The 7,977-nt window shown below is 37.0% G+C and overlaps 1 long non-coding RNA gene across 1 annotated transcript; it reads right to left on the bottom strand.

Annotated features, from left to right (window-relative positions):
• Positions 1–277: 277 nt before the first annotated feature.
• On the bottom strand, positions 278–1,512 carry LOC122025644. Its single transcript, XR_006123791.1, has 3 exons — positions 1,309–1,512; positions 1,160–1,221; positions 278–332 (listed from the first exon to the last, which is right to left on the bottom strand). It is a non-coding gene; the product is annotated as an uncharacterized LOC122025644 (long non-coding RNA).
• Between the last annotated feature and the right edge of the window lie 6,465 nt (positions 1,513–7,977).

Genomic DNA, 7,977 nt, shown 5'->3' on the forward strand with positions numbered 1-7,977 from the left:
ACAAGTCACATACTCACATGAATGAAACCAACACATATCCTCATTCAGTTCAGATGAAACCAAACATACATTTCACTCAATCACATAATTGAGTTGTCACAAAAGAGAACTCTAAAGAAAACTGTCAATAAGAAAACACCACAAAAGCAGCAAAGTCTACTTGTTTGAGACATACAAAAAACTTCACACAATTGTTTGGTTACATCAAGATAAAAAATTCATAATTTGGATGACAACTTTCACGTATACAGCAGAGAGCAACATCAAAATAGAAAGCAGCAAGGTCAACCCCAACATAGCTATGTGTCCTTAGCAATCCTTTCCAAATAAACCTGCATTATACACATCAAACTGCATAAATTCAACTATTTCACAAGACTACTATTAAGAAAATTTGTAAATTTTTGGAAAGACTAAGTAGCAAATGGACAAAGAAAATTATTTCATAGGACTCCTAGTTAGAGTTTGAAATGGATAAGGGGAGAAGCTTATAGTAACAAATGTAGCCAACAAAGCCTCACAAGTTCAAGAACCGAAAGCTTTTCAAACTTTAAATGAAGGCCATTAAATGTTACAGCTGATGCCAATCTAAGAAATTGGAGGTAAACAAGTTATGTAGAGTTTCTGATCACTAACTCATATTTCTCAATTTTTGGACTACTTCATGGTGGATTATGTCAACAGATTCCACTTTTGTCCTGCTAGAAACTTACGAGTTCAATCAACAACATAGAAAGAATTCATATTTCACTAGAAAAGTTTGAGATGCTAGAATTTTTTAAACAGAGTAACCAGTTCCAAGACAGAAAACATAGTCAAAATCACCATAAAGTAGTCAACATTAATTGATCAAGTCCTATTGAGCTAGATTGCTAGCTTGGATGGCAAGGTTGCCAGCAATGAATGACACAAATGAGCACCAGAGCTTTTGATAGAGATTTGATTGTGTGTTTTTTTTTTTAAATTTGACATACCTTTTTCTTTCCGCAAGTGATTCTATATAGATGCAAACACCACAAAAATTGAGAAATAAAAATACTACATAAAGTGAGTAAATTAGAAAGTGAGCAAATTAGAAACAACAACACTTATATCATCATATAGCTTCATGTTCTTAGTATCGAGGTCAATTTAAATAAAATACAATATTTAAACATACCATTGATCCTTATGTCACCGGTGTTGTCGAAGAAGACGAGTCCATTATGATTTTTGAGAAATCTGGTAAAAACATGCAAGTTAAGTAAATAAAGTTTATAATTATAAATAAAAATTTAATTATATTTTTAAAAAAAAAGGAAAACTTACCATTTTCAAGTTTTTCCACATCCTCTAAAATTTCTTCAACGTTGAGTGATTGCAAATTTAACCGAAGCCAATCTTGAGTACAAATAAGACTTTCTACCACATTAGGAGTCAATAAACTCCTAAAACAATCAAGTACCCGACCACTAGTACTGAAAGCGGATTCTGAAGCAACTGTCGATATCGGAATAGCTAATACATCACGAGCAATTTGAAAAAGGATAGGAAATCTGTGACAATTTTAGGAAATCTGTGACAATTTTGCTTCCACCATCCCAAAATGTCAAAAGTATCACAATATTCTTCAACTATTTCATTAAGATACTTGTCTAATTCTGACATATTGTCATCACCAAAAACTTGTGCCTTTTGTTTTTTATACTTCGCTATGATTGCTTGTCTTTTCAAATCACTCATATTTGTTGAAGTATTATCATTGTCAACTGATTCTGGAATAGATGAAACTATTGAAGTACCACATTGAGGTTCCATTTTTTCCTTATAATTCTTGTACAAAGCAAATAAAGTGTCCTTTATTATCTTTCCTACTTTTGCACCCTTCTCATCTCCATATAATTCAATCAACATAAATTCTACAAAATCTAATTTATGCCTTGGATCAAGCACCACAGCAATATAAAGTAACTTATTCATTTTATCGGGATCTCCCCAATACTTGTCAAATTTGTTTTTCATTCTAATTCCCATTGAATACACATCAATATCATCACTTTGTTGCTACTCCTTCAAGATGGTATTGATATAACTAATCTCGTGTGCAAAAGTATTGGATGTGACATACAAAGATCCTGAAACTTTTAATGTTAGTTCATAAAAAACTTGCAGTAAAGATGCAAAAAGTCTAACATTATTCCAATCTGCACTTGTTGGTTTCCCATCAAAAGTCTTCAATTCTCTTTTAGGTTTACCATCTGATTCAAATATCATCTTTTTATTCTCCTTCAAAATAACTTGTCATCCTGTATATTGAAGATCTAATTTAAAACATGGATCTTGTTCATCAAACCTATCAAAAACTCTTTCAAATTTTTGAGCTGTATTCAACATCAAGAAAGTTGAGTTCCATCTGGTTGGTGCATCTAAACATAATGAGTTATTGCTTTCAATTTTTTCAATCTCTACACATTCTTTGAACTTGCTTAATCTAGAGGGGGATTGCTTAACATATTTGATTGCATTCCTAACCTTCATCACAGATTGATTTATATCTTTTAAGCCATCAGTAACAATCAAATTGATTATATGAGCTACGCATCTCATATGGACATATTCTCCCTTTAAAATAGTGGAATCCCAATTAGTCATCTTTTTTCTGAAACTATTGATAGCAACATCATTTGAACTTGCATTATCAACTGTAATAGTAAAAACTTTGTTAATTCCCCAACCCTCAAGCAATTTTCAATGGCTAAACTAATAGCCTCACCTTTATGACTTGTAATTGGACAAAAATTGATAATTCTTTTCTGTAAATTCTAATTTTTATCAATGAAATGGGTTGTTAGACACATATAATTGATTTTCTGAATCGATGTCCATGTATCAGTGGTCAAACAAACCCTTTGTGCTGAATCATATAACAAGTTTTTCAATTTTTCCCTTTCAACGACATATAATTCAACACAATCACGTGCAACCGTCCATCTTGAAGGAATTTGAAACTTTGGACATACCATAGCCATAAATGTTTTAAATCCTTTTCTTTCTACAAATTTGAAAGGGAGTTCATCCATTATGATCATTCTAGCTAATGCTTTTCTAGATGCATCTTGATCAAATTTCCAAGAAGTTAAACACACCTCACCCTCTTTTAAACTTTGTTGTAAACTTAGCTGTGCTTGAGTTATTTCAACAACATGAGGGTGTTTTTTACATGAGGTAATATGAGATCTCAAGCTTGTTGTCCCATTTCTATATGGATCACAAAAAAATTCTTTATCACAATATTTGCATTTGGATTTCATATCTGATGCATCATTAGTAAACTTTATAAAATGATCTCATACTTCACTTCTTGGTTTCATTGCTTTTCTCTTAGTTGTCTTTCCTTTATAATCTACCGTAGTTTTTGTTCCCACTAAAGGACCAACTTTAGATTCTTGTATTGAACAACTATTATTAACATCCTTATTTGATAAATCTCCTTGCATAAATACCAGATAAATACTGATCACAGTCTTCACAGATCACAGACACTGTTAAAAATTGCAAGTGTATAATAACACTGTTTAAAATATAATTAACTAAAACTAAAAAACAAATATGAAACTCAACTATAACTAAGCATGATAATACTTATCAAGATATCTAAACACTGTTAACTACTTGAGTTCAATAAAAATTCATATGTCAGCACAAGATCAATGCAAGGATTACTAACTAATGTTGCCAAGACCCAAGATGTGAGTCTGTAACTGAGACTAAAAAAGAAAAAGGAAGAATTAAAACTAATAATTTGTGTATTCTGAAAACAAAAAGAAAAAACAGGAAGCCAAAATCCATACACAGAAAACCCTAAACCCTTAAAATGTAGTAACTATACCTCTAATTTATGCAGGCAGTCCGGTCCTAGCGTGAGGACAACGAGATTCCCTGGAGCAATGAGCACTCGAGTCAACTAGTGAGAGTGACGAGAGGGAGGGTTGAACAGGGAGGATAGACGGAGATGCTGAGTTACAGCAGCCTCGCAGCAGCCTTGCAGGTGCTCGGCCACAGGAGGACCAACAGAAGACGAGATGGAAGGAGAGACGAGAGAGGGTTGAGCAAGGCAGAGAGGTGGAGTTGCAGATGATCAACGGCGAGAGTCAGAAAGATCGAGTGACGCGATGGGGAAGGGGGGAGACGTGATCACGCGAGAGCGGCGGCGAGTGAATGAGAAAACCCTAGCCGAATAAATCTGTGTGGACTGTGGACCGTGTGGTGACAGTGGTGACTTTTGGATTAAAACCTAAACGTATTAAATAATTCAGGTTTTTCGGTTTAACCGAATAGGCAACTTTAAACCCGAACCCGAATCGGAAAAACCGAACAAACCGAATTATTTAACCGAATTAACCGAACTTTCGAATTAACCGAACCGAATTTAAAAAATCGGCCAGTTCGGTCAGTTTATTCGGTTTGACCGAACTTAACCCCTACTTGGAGGCAATTTTTCGATGATAGACAAGACTTGAAATTTTTCGGGTAATGACATATCTCCTTCAGCAAGACCATGAATTTGAACTTGGAATTCATGTGTCTGCTCAACCACAGATTTGCCTTCAACCATTTTGAAGTTCAGGAATTTTGCCACAGTATACTTTTCTAAACCAGAATCTTTGAAGTTGTATTTTTTATCCAAATATTTTCATAGCTCTTTAGCCGAAGCCGTTGAGCAGTATACATTAAATAGTGCGTCTGAGAGGACAGACATGATCCTCCCATGGCAGAGATAATCCCTTTGCTTAAACCTCTGTAAGGCAGCACTATAGGCAGGTTCCTCTTCATCAGGTGAAGGAGGATCTGTTTCTATAACGGAGAATATCCCTAGCGTAGTAAGCTAAAATTTCATCCATTGTTGCCAACGTCTGAAGTTTTGCCCATAAAATTTCTCGGGTTTGGCGCTAGCCTCATCAGACCTCGTTACCCTATCATTCATCATGTCTATTGATGCTTACAATAAATTCTCTAAAATTGCTATCGATAGGAGAGTACTAACACGGTAGTAAATTGCACCAAAATAGCAAGCATGCAATAAACAGGTAAATAAAAGAGTAAGAGTAAGAAATTGGTATCTTCCGGTTGAAGCGTCGGCGTGCCGATTGTCTTTGGAGAATTTATTGCCGCCCACGGTGCAGAGGCTCTCCAGCAAAATTCTCCCAAGATCTGACAACCACTCGCGTCGTCCATAGGTGCACTCCAAGACGAACGTCGCACTCGGACTCAACCTCAGATCGCGGAAACCAAGCCTCAGGAGAAGGAAAAACTCTCGAAAAAGAAGAAGGCAGTGCACGCATACACAGAGAGGGAAGGAGAGAAAGCAGACTGCTTGAGAGTGTGTATTGAACCAGGAACAGAGGTAGTGTATTTATACACTCTGAAGCAGTGCACGCACACCAGGAAGCAAAGCGTGCGTCGCTTCCCCTTCCTCACGCGCGGGATAGAACCAAACCGTGCGTCGCTTCCTCACGCGCAGGACAGAACCAAGCCTTGCCAGCGAACTAAAGACTGGCAAAAACAAACCAGGTCACCTATAAGCGTGAGGCCCACGAGCGGGGGATTTGCACCCACCCCCCTGCGTGTGATGATCGCGTGCGTCACGTCCGGTTTATGGATTTCCGGCTCGAACCCCCCGAAACCACCTGATTTAGGCTCGACCCGCACATGCGTGTAGGTCCCCTTAACTTTGCTAAGCAAAGATGGAAGGTCTCCATATATAAGGCCTTCCAACCTTTCTTTACTTAGCAATGTGGGACTAATTGCATACATCTATGCATTACAAAAAATAAGAAATAGTTTGAATTAAAACTCAACAATCCTCCACTAATTCAAATTATTTTGGTCGAAAACAAAGATATGTTCTGAGGCTTGGTTGCAATGAGCTTTTAGTGAAAATACCTTTCGGTTTGAATTTTCACCTAAGTACACCAATCTTATTCACATAGGTTTGAAGTGAACTCAGTCTTGAACTTAAACCTTTTATATGTGAAAATCAATTGGTAACAACTCATCATGGGCGACGGTTGAATCCTTCTGGATTGGTGTATTACGGCCATGCCACCAAATCTTGTTTCATAAGTGCTAAGGAGAGTTGCCTAGACCCCCCACACTGCGGCCACACAGTTACACTTACATAGGTGAGTTCTCCAAGGATATACTGCGAGCATCCTGTCATTAAGACCTTGAACTCATTAAGAGCTCCTAAGCTCATCCTTACTAACAGTCAAGCATCTATCCAAGGAAGAGACTATGAGATTACATCTCAATCAATTTGATGCTTACGGTTCACCCTTATAACTTGTTTATACCACATTGAACCAACTTCTTGGGATCTCCAATCAGATAGGTTGGGTTGCCGCTATAGGTGAAACCAGGATAGGCCTCAGTCCCATTCCCTTACTGGATCTCTTGATTTTCTCATAATCAAGTCCTTTAGTGAGTGGATCAGCAATATTGTCTTTTGAACTTACAAAGTCCAATGACACCACTCCAAGAGACACTAACTCACGAATAGACTTTAATCTTATTCGTACATGTCTCTTCTGTTTCTGGTTATACTTGGAGCTTCTAATCTGAGCTATTGTTGTTTGATTATCACAGTGTACTGAAATAGAAGGTATTGACTTTATCATCAAGGGAATTTCAGAAAGAAGACCCTTAAGCCAATCAGCTTCAGTTACTGTGGTATCCAAAGCACACAATTCTGCCTCAGAAGTAGAATGGGTTATAATCGTCTGTTTAATAGACCTCGAAGCAACTGCACCGCCTCCAAGTGTAAAGACATAACCAGTAACGCCTTTACACTCAGCAGTGTCAGCTATCCAACTAGCATCACTATATCCCTCCAGGACTGCAGGGAATCTCTCATACCACAAGCCCAAGGATATAGTGCCTTTTAGGTATCTGAGTACTCTGTCTAATGCATCCCAATGCGTTCTGTCCGGACAGCTGGTAAACCTGCTCAATTTCGTTATAGCAAAAGAAATATCAGGTCTAGAACAATTTGCTAAATACATTAGACTACCTATGATTTGTGAGTATCTTAATTGAGACACTGCCACACCACTCTTATTCTTGTGAAGAGTTTTTGAAGGATCATAGGGTGTGACGACATATTTAACTTGGCTATAGTCATATTTCTCTAATACTCTCTTAACATAGAGTGACTGAGAAATTGCTATTCCATCAGTTGAACGAGTCAACTTCAACCCTAAAATCATGTCAGCACAACCCATATCCTTCATATCAAACTTACCACTTAAGAGGGCCTTAGTCTCATTAATAATAGAAATATTAGAACCAAAAAGTAGAATATCATCTACATATAAACATAAGATAATACAATTATCACCTTTCATTTTAGCATACACACATTTATCAGAGTCATTCATTTCAAAGTCAAACGATAGCATAGCTCTATTAAATTTTTCGTGCCACTGCTTTGGGGCTTACTTCAAACCATAAAGAGATTTAACTAACCTACAGACTTTATTCTCATTTCCAGAAACTACATGTCCCTCAGGCTGATCCATATATATCTCTTCTTCAAGATCTCCATTAAGGAATGCCGTTTTGACATCAATTTGATGGACCTCAAAATGATATATGGATGTCAATGCTATTAACACTCGGATTGTAGTAATTCTGGCAACAGGAGAATAAGTGTCAAAATAGTCAATCCCTTCTTTCTGTTTGAATCCCTTAGCAACTAGGCGAGCTTTGAATTTATCTACTGACCCATCATGTTTTAGTTTTCTCTTAAACACCCATTTACATCCTATAGTGGTACACCCAGGAGGTAAATCTATCAACTCCTAAGTAGCATTAGAGATAATAGAGTCCATTTCACTTTTAATGGCCTCTTTCCAGTGCTTAGTTTCGGGAGAAGCCATAGCATCTCTATATGTCACAGGGTCACCTTCTATATTATAGGTGATAAAGTCCTGGCCTAAA

This window comes from Zingiber officinale, chromosome 9B, assembly GCF_018446385.1.
Source record: "Zingiber officinale cultivar Zhangliang chromosome 9B, Zo_v1.1, whole genome shotgun sequence".
NCBI lineage: Eukaryota > Viridiplantae > Streptophyta > Magnoliopsida > Zingiberales > Zingiberaceae > Zingiber > Zingiber officinale.